This window comes from Adiantum capillus-veneris, chromosome 24 (genome assembly GCF_014529385.1).
Source record: "Adiantum capillus-veneris isolate H3 chromosome 24, ASM1452938v2, whole genome shotgun sequence".
Classification (NCBI taxonomy): Eukaryota; Viridiplantae; Streptophyta; class Polypodiopsida; order Polypodiales; family Pteridaceae; genus Adiantum; species Adiantum capillus-veneris.
In genome coordinates this window covers 76,963,542-76,975,833 of record NC_140954.1, presented here as the reverse complement: position 1 = coordinate 76,975,833, position 12,292 = coordinate 76,963,542, and positions in this window count along the sequence as shown.

Here is a 12,292-nt window from a genome sequence, read left to right as displayed (position 1 = left end):
AATATCTTGTTGGAATTAGGGTTGCAGAGAAACGCACATAGCTTAGAGAAAACGAAGGAAGCTCAAGGCACACAATAGAGAGTGTGTTACTTAGTGTGCAATGGAAAGATAGATAGCCCTAGAGTGATGGGCGCATATACAATGCTCGGGGGAAAAAACCTCCTAAAGAGGGAAAAAATGCCACGGCGGTCCTAGTGTGTTCACACACATCACTACCACATGTATATGGTAACAAATCCCCCCTGGAGTGATGCGGTGAACATGAGCTGGCACATGAGTAAAGGGAAGTGCCATGCCCTGAGGACATGATCAGTCTACAAAGGGGAGTAAGCCCAAAGCTTTGCGGAAAGCTTCAAGCTTCTCACGAGACAATGCCTTTGTGAAAAGATCTGCAAGGTTGTCCTGTGTTGGCACATAAGCCAAGCTGATCTCTCCTACTGAGAGCCTCTCCCTGACATAATGGTAATGCACCTCAATGTGCTTTGTGCAAGCATGAAAAACTGGATTCCTCGCAACTGCCAATGCGCTCTGACTGTCAGTGTAGATAGTGTTGGCAATGTCCTGTCCAACACCCAAATCAACCATAAGGTGTCTAAGCCATACACACTCAACCGTAGCTGTGAAGACTGCCCTGTACTCAGCCTCACAACTCGAAGTGGCCACAGTAGATTGCTTCTTGCTCAACCATGATATACATGAACTGCCAAGCATGAAACAAAAACAACTTGTGGAAACTCACGTGTCAAAACAACTAGCCCAATCTGAGTCCGAAAAAGCATGTAAGTATGGCGGCAATGATCCCCCCTTGGGATAAAACAAGCCAAGATGTAAAGTGCCACTAAGGTAGCGAAAAATCCTCTTCACAGCCTGCCAATGCTTAGACCCTGGGCTATGCATAAATCTAATGACCTGTGAGACTGCAAACTGAATATCCGGCCTCGTGTTGCCTACATAAATGAGGCAGCCAACAGCAGTTTGGTAAAGAGTGACATCAGCAGGATCGCCAGCATCATGTAGACTCAATTTCAAACATGTTTCCATGGGAGTGGCAATAGGTTTGCAATCCTCAAGTCCAAACTTACATAGCAATGTCTCTATGTAACTTTTCTGACACAAGGCAATACCACCATCACATTGCTTAAACTGTATACACAAGTAATGATGCAACAACCCCAAATCTTTCATCTTGAAAGTAGCATTCAAAACAGCCTTAAATTCAGCAATATGTCTCTCATTTGGTCCACTGATCAGCAAATCATCTACATAAAGAACAACAATGAGAAGTACATCACCCTCACGCTTTACATACAATGTGCTTTCTATTGGACTATTACGAAAGCCTTGCTTGACCAAATGAGTGTAAGCTTTCTCATACCAAGCACGAGGAGATTCCTTCAACCCATACAAAGCCTTCTTATATCTGCACACTTTGTCCTCTTGTCCTTTCATGACAAAACCGCGAGGCTGCGTTACATAAACTTCCTCAAATATGTCACCATTCAAGAAAGCAGTAAAAATGTCTGATTGATGTACATCCCAACCAAAATGAGCTGCCAATGCACATAGAAAACGTACAGTAGTCATACGACAAGTGGGAGCAAAAGTCTCTTCATAATATATGCTTTTTTGCCTTTCACATTGGTGTTTTATCCCACCGCTAGCCAAAAATGCATTAAATTCATGAGACATATACTCCCCCTCTCGATTGGAACGGAGGGTGCCCATAGTACATTTCGAGACATTTTCAGCCATAGCCAGAAATTGTTTGAAGCACGTAAAAACTTTGGACTTCGCTTTAAGTGGAAATACCCATGCATGCATGGAGTAATCATCAATGAAAGTCACGAAGTACAGGTAATTGCCCAAGGACGGAGTTTGCATGGGCCCACAAACATCACTATGCACAAGCTGCAACCCGCATGTGGCCCTAACTGAACCATCCTTTGGAAACTTAGAACGCTGCATTTTACCCAGAATACAGTCTTCACAAACATGTTTGACAGGTGCTTCAAGAGGCGTCAAAGAAGCAACCATATCAGATTTTTGCAAACGCAGGAAACTGGCAAAATTCAGATGACCAAAACGTGCATGCCAAAGTTTTGCATTTGAAATAGCCCTTGAATCTGCAACAGCATTTGCAAAATTTTGTCCACACTTGTCATACAAAGTGAGCTTATACAGCCCACGACACAAAAGCCCAGATGCAACAATTTCATCACCAAAACTGAGATCATGAACTGTACATCTGTCATCCACAAATTTGACTACAAGTCCAAGTCTAGCAAGTGTGGATACAGACAAGAGATTCTTCTTGATCCCAGGTACATAAAGTGCATCAACAAGTGTGAAGGAACTGCCATTAGCAGCAGTGAGCACAATATTTCCAACTCCTTGAACTGGATAAGAGGCGTTGTTGGCACAAGTGACTGAATTCCCATGAGGGACTGACTCGAGAGAGGTAAACAATTCACGATGTGAGGTAATGTGCTTTGTAGCACCACTGTCAAAATACCACACATGTGAATCTGCAGCAATTGACAAGCATGCATCATGGATAGTAGGATTGTAAGTACACTCTGCGCTAAAAGCCCATTCTGCATCAACATCAGCAACACAATCTCCTTCCACAGAAGACTCAACAATGGATGCATTTGTAGTGGAACCAGCATTTGCAGTGGAACCACCCTCTTTCTTCTTAGCCTCTTTGGCCTTCAACTTAGGACACGACTTGATCAAGTGATCATTGGCTTTACAATAATGGAAACGCATCTTCTTTTTGCCCTTATCACCAGAATTGCGAGACGAATTGCTGCTAGCAGAAGCATTAGGAACATAATTTTTGCCACTCGCAGCAGAACCACAAGAAGTGGCTGCATTGCTGTTACCACCCATTCTTTGAGAAGCAATAAAAGCCTGTTCAACTGCATGCTGTCTAGTCCTGTTTTTTCTGGAAAGTGACTCTTGCAACAGCAATGTGCATAATGCATCAAACTTGACAACTTCTGGATTTCCTTGGGTCATAAGTCTCCAAGTACTAGCAAAAGTCTGGTAAGAATCTGGTAAGGCATCAAGAACAATCTGCACAAGGGAACTGTCTGAAATAACTTCACCTCCAGAAATAAGTTGCTCATTGATATCCTTGACACTAGCAAGGAAAGTGTCTATATCATCTTCCTCATGCATAATCTTCGACTCCAGCTCTTTACGCAGCAAAGCAATTTTAGCCTCATTGCGGCTTGCATAAAGACCTGCTAGAATATCCCAAGCCTGTTTTGCAGATTTTGTTGAACGGATGTGAGGAACAATGGTGCGCTTCATAGACAACGCAATCAATGCACAAGCCTGCGCATCCTTAACATCCCAACGAGCTTATTCTGCCGTAGGCAAAACAACTCTAACAGTTGCAATCCTTGCAGCAAGACTTGCAACATCCTCAACATCGCCTACATCCTCAGAACCAGGACGTACATCAATGCCCTGCACAATGTTCCAGATGCCCTTTAACACAAGAACATCTTGCATCATATAAGCCCACATAGGGTAGTTGTCCCCATCCAACCTGTCCTCAGAAGCAAACATCTTGAACACATCTGTGTTGTTGTTGTCAGCCATGGTAAATGCTGCACCTGATGTGAAAACTGCCCGAAAATAGGAGAAACGGAGCGAGAACAACCTGTGCTATATAGCACAAACCGAAGAAGACTATAAGGCATCTGTTATGCAGAAAACGGCACTTACAGAAATTCTGCACAAAATGACGAAATAGCCTGTGCAGTACTGCCTGTAGTGGAAACGGAGGCCGAAATGAGTCCAAATCAAAATTCTGAGCAGACCCAGCTCTACGAGCTGTCCCAAAATATTTGTCGACTTGCGAACGCTCGCCAAAGCTCACTGAAATCGGAGAAAGTGAGCAGGCGTGTGCTGGAGCAGCTGGCGACTAAGCCCAGGAGGACGTGACTTGCTCTGATACCAATTGTTGGAACTAGGGTTGCAGAGAAACGCACACAGCTTGGAGAACACGAAGGAAGCTCACAATAGAGAGTGTGTTACTTAGTGTGCAATGGAAAGATAGATAGCCCTAGAGTGATGGGCGTATATACAATGCTCGGGGGAAAAAACCTCCTAAAGAGGGAAAAATGCCCCGGCGGTCCTAGTGTGTTCACACACATCACTACCACATGTATATGGTAACATATCTACAAGGGCACAAGGTGCGCATCTTGGTAGATATGGATTGGTGAAAAAGCTCAAATTGTCTCAAACTCCGAGTACCCACCGCTACAAGGTAGCAATGATGAATGGACATGATATTGAAATATGGGATACTCAATGCCGAGCTGTTCCATTGGAAGTACAAGGGTACTCTACTTGTTTGGATTTTCAGGTTATGAACATGGAAAGGGCTGATGTGGTTCTTGGTAGGGAGTGGTTGCATAGCCTAGGACCATCACTGAAGCGTAGCTATGAGCACAACAGCTTGATGTTTGAATCCCATGGCGCACATGTGTTGTTGTTAGGAGAAAAGGATATACTTTCATCGCCACTGATTTGTACTGCTGATCTTATGCAGCTCGTTTCTGATAATGAAATAGAACAGGTTTTCTTGTGTTACTCATTGTCTCATTTTCTTTCTAACATTGAGTCTGTTGAACATTCCTCAACGCCGCATGCTTCTCTCTCCTCTATTCCACCAATTGCTAATTCTACACAAGCAAACGTTGCTAATCAATTACAAAAATTATTACAGGAATTTCAAGATGTATTTCCTAATGATTTGCCATCAGGATTACCACCGACACTCTCAGTACAACATAGCATTGACGTGGCTGCAGGCTGTAAACCTGTTAGTAAACCACCTTACCGTATGAGTTACTCAGAAGCTGTTGAGGTGGAAGTCAGCTTGCTGACTACCTTAGCAGAGGGTTTATACAACCCAGCTCTTCACCATGGGCTTCACTTATCCTTTTACTGAAGAAAAAGGACAGCATTATGCACATGTGTGTAGACTACCGGGGCTTAAATGCAGTTACAGTTAAGAACAAATACCCATTGCCAAGAGTAGATGAGTTATTCGATAAGCTAACTCATGCTTTTTACAAAAATCGACTTGCGGTCAGGATATCACCAAGTCTGTATTCGGCTTGCCGATATACCTAATACTGCATTCCGAACATGGTTTGGACACTACGAGTTTTTGGTGATGCCCTTTGGGTTAACCAATGCGCCTGCAACATTCATGACACTTATGGATAGTGTCTTGAAGCCATATTTGGGCAAATTTGTCATTGTTTTCCTCGATGACATTTTAGTTTATAGTGCTTCTGAAGAAGAACACTTACCAGATCTCAGGCAGGTATTTGAGTTGTTACGCATAAACAAGTTATATGCCAAGGAATCTAAATGTGATTTTCTCAAAGATGAAATTCATTATTTAGGGCATGTTATTTCAGCTAACGGCCTATACATGGATTAATCGAAAGTGGATACCATCAGGAAATGGCCTCCTTCTAAAAATCTGGAAGAATTATAATATTTTTAGGATTTGCAGGTTTTTACCGAAGGTTCTTAAAAAACTATGCTCAAATTGTTGTTCCTATGACAGATCAACTAAAAGGCAAAGGTAAAGCTTTTCAGTGGGGATCCGCTCAACAGCACAGCCTCGATACGCTCAAGGATGCATTAGCTACAGCTCCTATACTGGCTATTGTAGATCCTTTGAAACCATTCATTTTGGAAACAGATGCCAGTAATCGTGCTATTGGAGCAGTCCTATTACAAGACGGACGGCCGATTGCATTTGAAAGTAAGAAGCTTGATGCAGCTCAACAGAACTATTCTGCTTACGAACGCGAACTGTATGCAATAGTGTCTTCCTTAAAGACATGGCAGCATTATCTATATGGTGCTCAGTTCGAGATTGTGTTTGACCATGAAAGCATCAAATGGTTTACACAACAAACAGATTTAAAGGGTCAAAAAGCCAGGTGGGCCGAGATCCTTCAGGAATATGACGCCAAATTAAGGTATCGCAAAGGCCGATACAATGTATTGGCAGACGCTCTAAGTCGAATGCCAGAGATCAATTCGCTCTTGTTCACGGAACTTCGTAGAGAATTTTTAGATTCTCTCAAGGGCAAATATGAGCAAGATGAAGCATATTCCAAAGTGTGGAGCCATGTTCAAAAGAGGGATCCTTCTCACTCCAATGAGGGTAGTGTACAGTTAACCTCCAGAACTAGTTCTCCTTTACCAAGTGATGAACTACAGTGATGGAAGCATTTTACCATCGACAATGGGTACCTACTCCACAAGGGGAGAGTTTGTGTACATATAGTCCAAGTGCAGGGCACCCGGGGATTCGAAAAACTTATTCTCTCGTACGACGACAGTTTTACTGGCCAGGTCTACATGGCTTTGTCCAAGCTTATGTCTTGCATTGCCAAAAATGTCAAGTCAACAAGGCAGAGTGCCTAAAAGCAAGAGGACTCTTACATCCTTTGGAGATTCCCAATGGAAAATGGGAAAGTATCTCTATGGATTTTATTGTAGGTTTACCAACCACTACACGAGGTCATGACTGAGTATGGGTGGTCGTAGACAGGTTGACTAAACTATGTAAGTTTATTCCGACCAAATCAACGGTTAAGACATCGAAACTAGCCAAGTTATTTGTGGACAATCTATACAAATTGTATGGTTTGCCAAGTAACATTGTTAGTGACCGTGATCCCAAGTTTAACAACCACTTTTGGAGAGCTGTATTTAAACGATTGGGTACACAACTAAACCTCAGTACAACTGATCATCCAGAAACGGATGGTCAAACGGAACGGGTTAACCAGGTGCTAGAGGATATGCTAAGAGCATATGTCAGCAAAAAACAGTTAGACTAGGAAGAATACTTACCTATTCTCGAGTTTGCCTAAAACAGTGCTAAGCATGTCACAACAGGTTTTAGTCCTTTCATGCTCATGTACGGGTTTCAACCTAGGTCACCAGTTACGGTGGGGTTGGCAACCGAAAAACTCCAACAGGGTAAGGATTTTCTCCAAGACCACATGGATATGCTGAAACTTGCTCGTCAGAATGTCCGGCAAGCACAAGATCCGTATAAGAAATACGCTGATGAGAAATGTCGGCAAGTTACCTTCGAAGAAGGGGAGGAAGTATTTTTACGTGTGCCAGAACATTCAGAAAGTCTGAAAATTGGACCGACACCTAAATTATCTCCCCAATATTGTGGGCCTTTCAAAATACTCAAGCGAGTCGGTGATCGTGCCTACAAACTATTACTACCTTCACATTCTCGCATTCATCCGGTGTTTCATGTAAGCCGTCTATGAAAGAGGTTACATGGGGACGACAATGTCATTGACCAACAGGTTTTGGTTGATTACATTGAACCTCCTACCTTACCACATGAACCTGAACTTGTTCTGGATTATCATGAGTTGCGTACACGACATCACGTACGACAACAAGCCTTAATCAAGTGGAAAGATCGACCTGAAGAAGGTGCCACTTGGGAAACCATTAGTGTTCTTAAGAAGAAGTTTCCCACTTTTGTTTTCGAGGACGAAAACTCTTCTTAAGGGGGGAGTAATGTCAGGACAAGGGTTCTATAGGGGCAAGGCCCAAACCTAAGGACTAGGATGGTCATGGACTACGGCCAAGGGCCGGGCTACATAGTGTGGACAGGGGATCCGTCTAGGGCAAGGGGCTAGGAGCCCGCCTATATAATGGGAGGTTGGGAGGAGGATCTCTAGTCTAGTTTCCCTAGGTCTTACACTCACAAAGGAGAACCACCAAAAGAACCAATAACGGAGGACCCATTGAGATCAAGGATCAAGAAGAGGTGTTGTAGCCCAAATCGATTCTTTGACACTAAGACAAGGTACTAAGAAACGGTAACGTTATCCAATGATATCTTGTTAAGTTTAAGAATTATCCTTTTAAAGATGCTAGAGGGATGCAAGGAACCTAGCTTAAGGATAAGTCAATGCTTACAATGCTACACTAGAGTAAGCAAATGAAACTGCATTTTAAATTAACAATTTTTTTGTCTTATAAGACTCATTCTCCTTCTTTTATTGTGCACAAAATTGAAGAAATATGCATGCTTAGGATCATGTTTGTGCTGACGACGTCTCCCAAACACTAAGTAGAACTTGTCATCACTCTACTTTGGAAGTATGATATGGACTAAAGAGCAGACATGCTTGCGGCAACTAAGTCTCCCGAGCACCAAATGGATTACTCCTCTATCCGCTAAGAAACATGGACTAATGACTAGGCTTTATCTTCTTTACCTCATAGTCGAGGACGACTATGATTTCAAGAGAGAGGTAATGTCATAAAATATAATCTCTAACTTTACCAAATGATTTTCTCATATTTAACTAATCATTTAATATGTGAAGATAAAAGGGGAACAAGAGTTAGGATATAGATATATGCTTCTATACCTATCTCAACTGGGGACCAAAAGGAGAAATGGTTGCATCTCAATAGGGGTCCAAAAGGAGACGGTCTACCAGAGAGCAATTTGCAATAAGTGCTTTTAGATTTACCTCAGCAAGGGACCAAGAGGAGAGATGGTTACATCTCAATAGGGGTCCAAAAGGAGGTAGTCTATCAAAGAGCAGCGTGCATCTAATGGATCTTAAAAGACCTTAGGGTTAGCTTCATTAAAAACCTCCAAAAGTTAGTGTTAAAAAGTTCTTTGACCTTAGGCTGCTGACCTTGAGGTGGGAGTCTTACCCAAGCATGAGGTGCTTGTCGGCTTGCTAAATAAAGTGCTTAAAGTGTTTGTGGGAACCTTGCCCGAGCTTGAGGTGATTCTCATGCTTAAATGATTAAGGTTCTTGAAGTGTCCAAATCAAAGATAAACTCTCACGAGGCATAAACAATTTCCATGCTTGATTGACTAAGTGCTTGAAGTGTTCAATTCAAACCAAATGATTTAAGAAGCATAAAAGACACATGGAAAAATTCTCTACATGCGGCCCTCATAATGTGCTTGAATCCTATTGGATAGGCTTTGGTTTATGTTATGCTCGTGATGCATGAAGCTTTCCATATTCATAGCATCACCAAGGTCACAAGGAACACAAAGATTGTATTGTACCAAGTCTCTCTTGATGGGAGAATCTATAATACAAACGCCTTTTGGAGGGGAGACCGGCTCCAAGTAAATCCGGTCCTCAACTATTGTCATGTTCTCTAATACTCTCTCTCTTGCAAAAGTATTGTTTATGCCAAGTTAATTAAGTACTATGTTTATGTTGCTACCATCAATCAAGTTCACCCTCTATGATTTCAATGCGATCTCACAAAAATGCTCACTCTAATTCTCTTAATTCCGATATTCTCAAAGCTCATAGCCCATTTCCATTATAGATTGGGTCTTGCTTAAGTTTCCCAAGGCTCGCTTAAGGCACACGACGGGCAAGAATCCTACGGGACACCAAAATTACTATGTTAAGTTCGCAAAAAGGTACTATGGCCCCTTTCAGATTCTTAGGTCGATCAATGAAATGGCCTATCAACTCAAGTTGCCCAACCATTGGCTCATACACAATGCTTTCCAAGTCAGCCTACTAAAGCCTTACAAAGGAGAGCCACCTCAAGAAGCAACCATTGAAGACTCACCGGAGATCAAGGAGCAAGAAGAGGTGTTGCAGGCCGAGTCCATTCTCCGACATGAAGACAAGGTATTGAGAGGCGGTAAGACTATCTGACGATATCTTATCAAGTTTAAAAATTATCCTTTTGAAGATGCTAGATGGATGCAAGGCATACAATTAAATGATAACCTAGACCTTGTCAATGCTTACAATGACTCCCTAGAGTAAGCAATGTAAATATGTATAAATAAACAAAGTTTTGTCTTATAAGACTCTCTTTTCTTTATTGTGCACAAATGTTAAGAAGTATGCATGCTTAGGATCATGTTTGTGGAGACGACGTCTCCCGAACACCAAGTAGAGCTTGTCACTCTACTATGGAAGATTGATACGGACTAATGTGCAGACATGCTTGCGGCAGCTAAGGCTCTCAAGCACCAAATGGATTAATCATCCATTCTGGAACGGTGTCGTAGGGTAAAGTAGGGATCCTCTACTCGCTAGCAAACGGACTAATGACTAGGCTTTATCTTCTCTACCTCATAGTCAAGGACGACTATGATTTCAAGAGAGAGGTAATGCCATAAAAACTAATATCTAATTCTCCCAAATGATTTTCTCCTGTTAAACTGATCATTTAATATGGGGAGGTACCAGGGGAGTAAAAGCTAGAATATTGGTAAGGCTGCCAGACTGGTCTCAGCAGGGATCCAAAGGAGGACAGTCTGCAAAAGAGCAATGTGTATCAATGGAGCTTAAAAGACCTAAGGTTCGGCTCCATTAAGACTTCCATAGGCTAAAGTTCCTAAATTTAATTAAATTGTCCCATGGCCAAAAGTGGGGGAAAATTGGATGGTTATGGGAAGACTAAAAAGTCTTCCCACATCCCTAGGAAGGAGGGGGCGAGCCCTAATGGTACGGGAAGAGAGAGAAACACACACACACACACACACACTCTCCCAAGCTTCCCCTTTACACAAAGGGAATAATGGACACATGGCAGGTTCCTAGCCCAGTTGCCCTCAATCTCCCCGCAAATCCTATTGGATGGCCATAGAGGTGGACCAATGAGAATTAGGCTAGAGTAAAATTAGTCTCATCAATTTAAAAAAGATTGTAAAAGAACCAATGGAAATTAAGCTCCCTAGAAGACTATTGGACAGTCTACCAAGGGGTCCAAATGAGCACCAAGCAGCCTAATGGCTTGCTTGATTCCTATTGGCCAGAAGACTAAAAGGTCCAATGAGAGTCTAAATAAATTATTTTAAATACCTAAACCTCTCACAAAAGGGGAAAGGGGGACACTTGTCACAAGGCTATCAACTATGCTTCTTAATTCCTATTGGCTAAGCTTTGCAGGAACCAATGGGAAGCCAACAAGAGCTTTGGGAAGAGGGGTCGACCGAGAGAGAGAGAGAGAGAGAGAGAGAGAGAGAGAGAGAGAGAGAGAGAGAGAGAGAGAGAGGTTGGCATTTTACACTAACTCACTTTGCTACACACACACACACACACACAACTCATGTGTTGAGCAAGAACTCCATCTCCTTCTCCAAGCATTGAGAAGTAGAGGCCTACACCAACAACTCTTGGCTATGGAATGCAAATCCAACCAAGAGCCAAGTTTTAATGGCATGCTCATCTCCTCTACCATGCTAATTACTAAGCTAAGGTATGCTATTAGAGTGATTATGTGAGGAGAATACTTCTTTCTCGTAAGATACATCTTCTTCCTCACAATCTTTCCTCATTCACTGCTACTCTCACCATCTTTGAAGGTGTGTGAGGTCTTGGGACTAAGGCTAGGCCCACTAGGTGTGTTTTTCAAGCATAATTTGGTGCATGAAGCTTCCATCTTCATTGCACCAATGAGTTTTGTCAAGGAACACGAAGATTGTATTGTACAAAAGTCTCCTTTGATGGGAGAAGCTATAATACAAAACCTTGTAAGAGGGGGGACCGGTTCCATGTAAATCCGGTCCTCAACTGTTATCAATTGTTCTATCTCTCTCCCTCTCTCTCTCTCCTTTCAAGTATTGTCTATGCCAAACTAGCTAGGTGTAAATTGCTAAGTTGCTTTGTCAAACTAAATACTCTCTCTATGCTCATTAGGAACTTGTTCTTAATGGAGTGCTCACTATGTTATCATTTTCCGCTACACACAAGTTACTAGTGCATTAAATGTTACATATGTCCTTTCTGTCACACACAACATAGGAGTTAACCAAAATACAAAAGATGCAAGATATAGATTAAACTTAAATAGAAGCAGAGATAACTTTATATTGCACGTCATAGATGGTGTAGGATTTATTGTATTCATGACTTCTCAGTTTGAAAGCCCCAGAGGAACCTAGTGAAACACGTTGTTGCCATGAACCATCTTATAAATTGCAAAGTGTACATATCTCAATCATTAACAACTGTCTTCTTTTGAAGACATAGCTGTTGCCGAGAAGGTGACGGGTGTCGGGCGTGTCTAAATTAGATGGGCAAGTGTAGTTTTTGAGCGCTCTAGTAGCACCTCCACCATGCTCATCGTCTCCTTCAGACCAACTATTGACCGAGGTTTAAAGTTTTCAACCTGTTGTCACACGCTTCTACGCGCCGAAAAGCATGCGTCCCACCTACGCAACGTGGCCAATACCACACAGATAAAAAGAGCACTC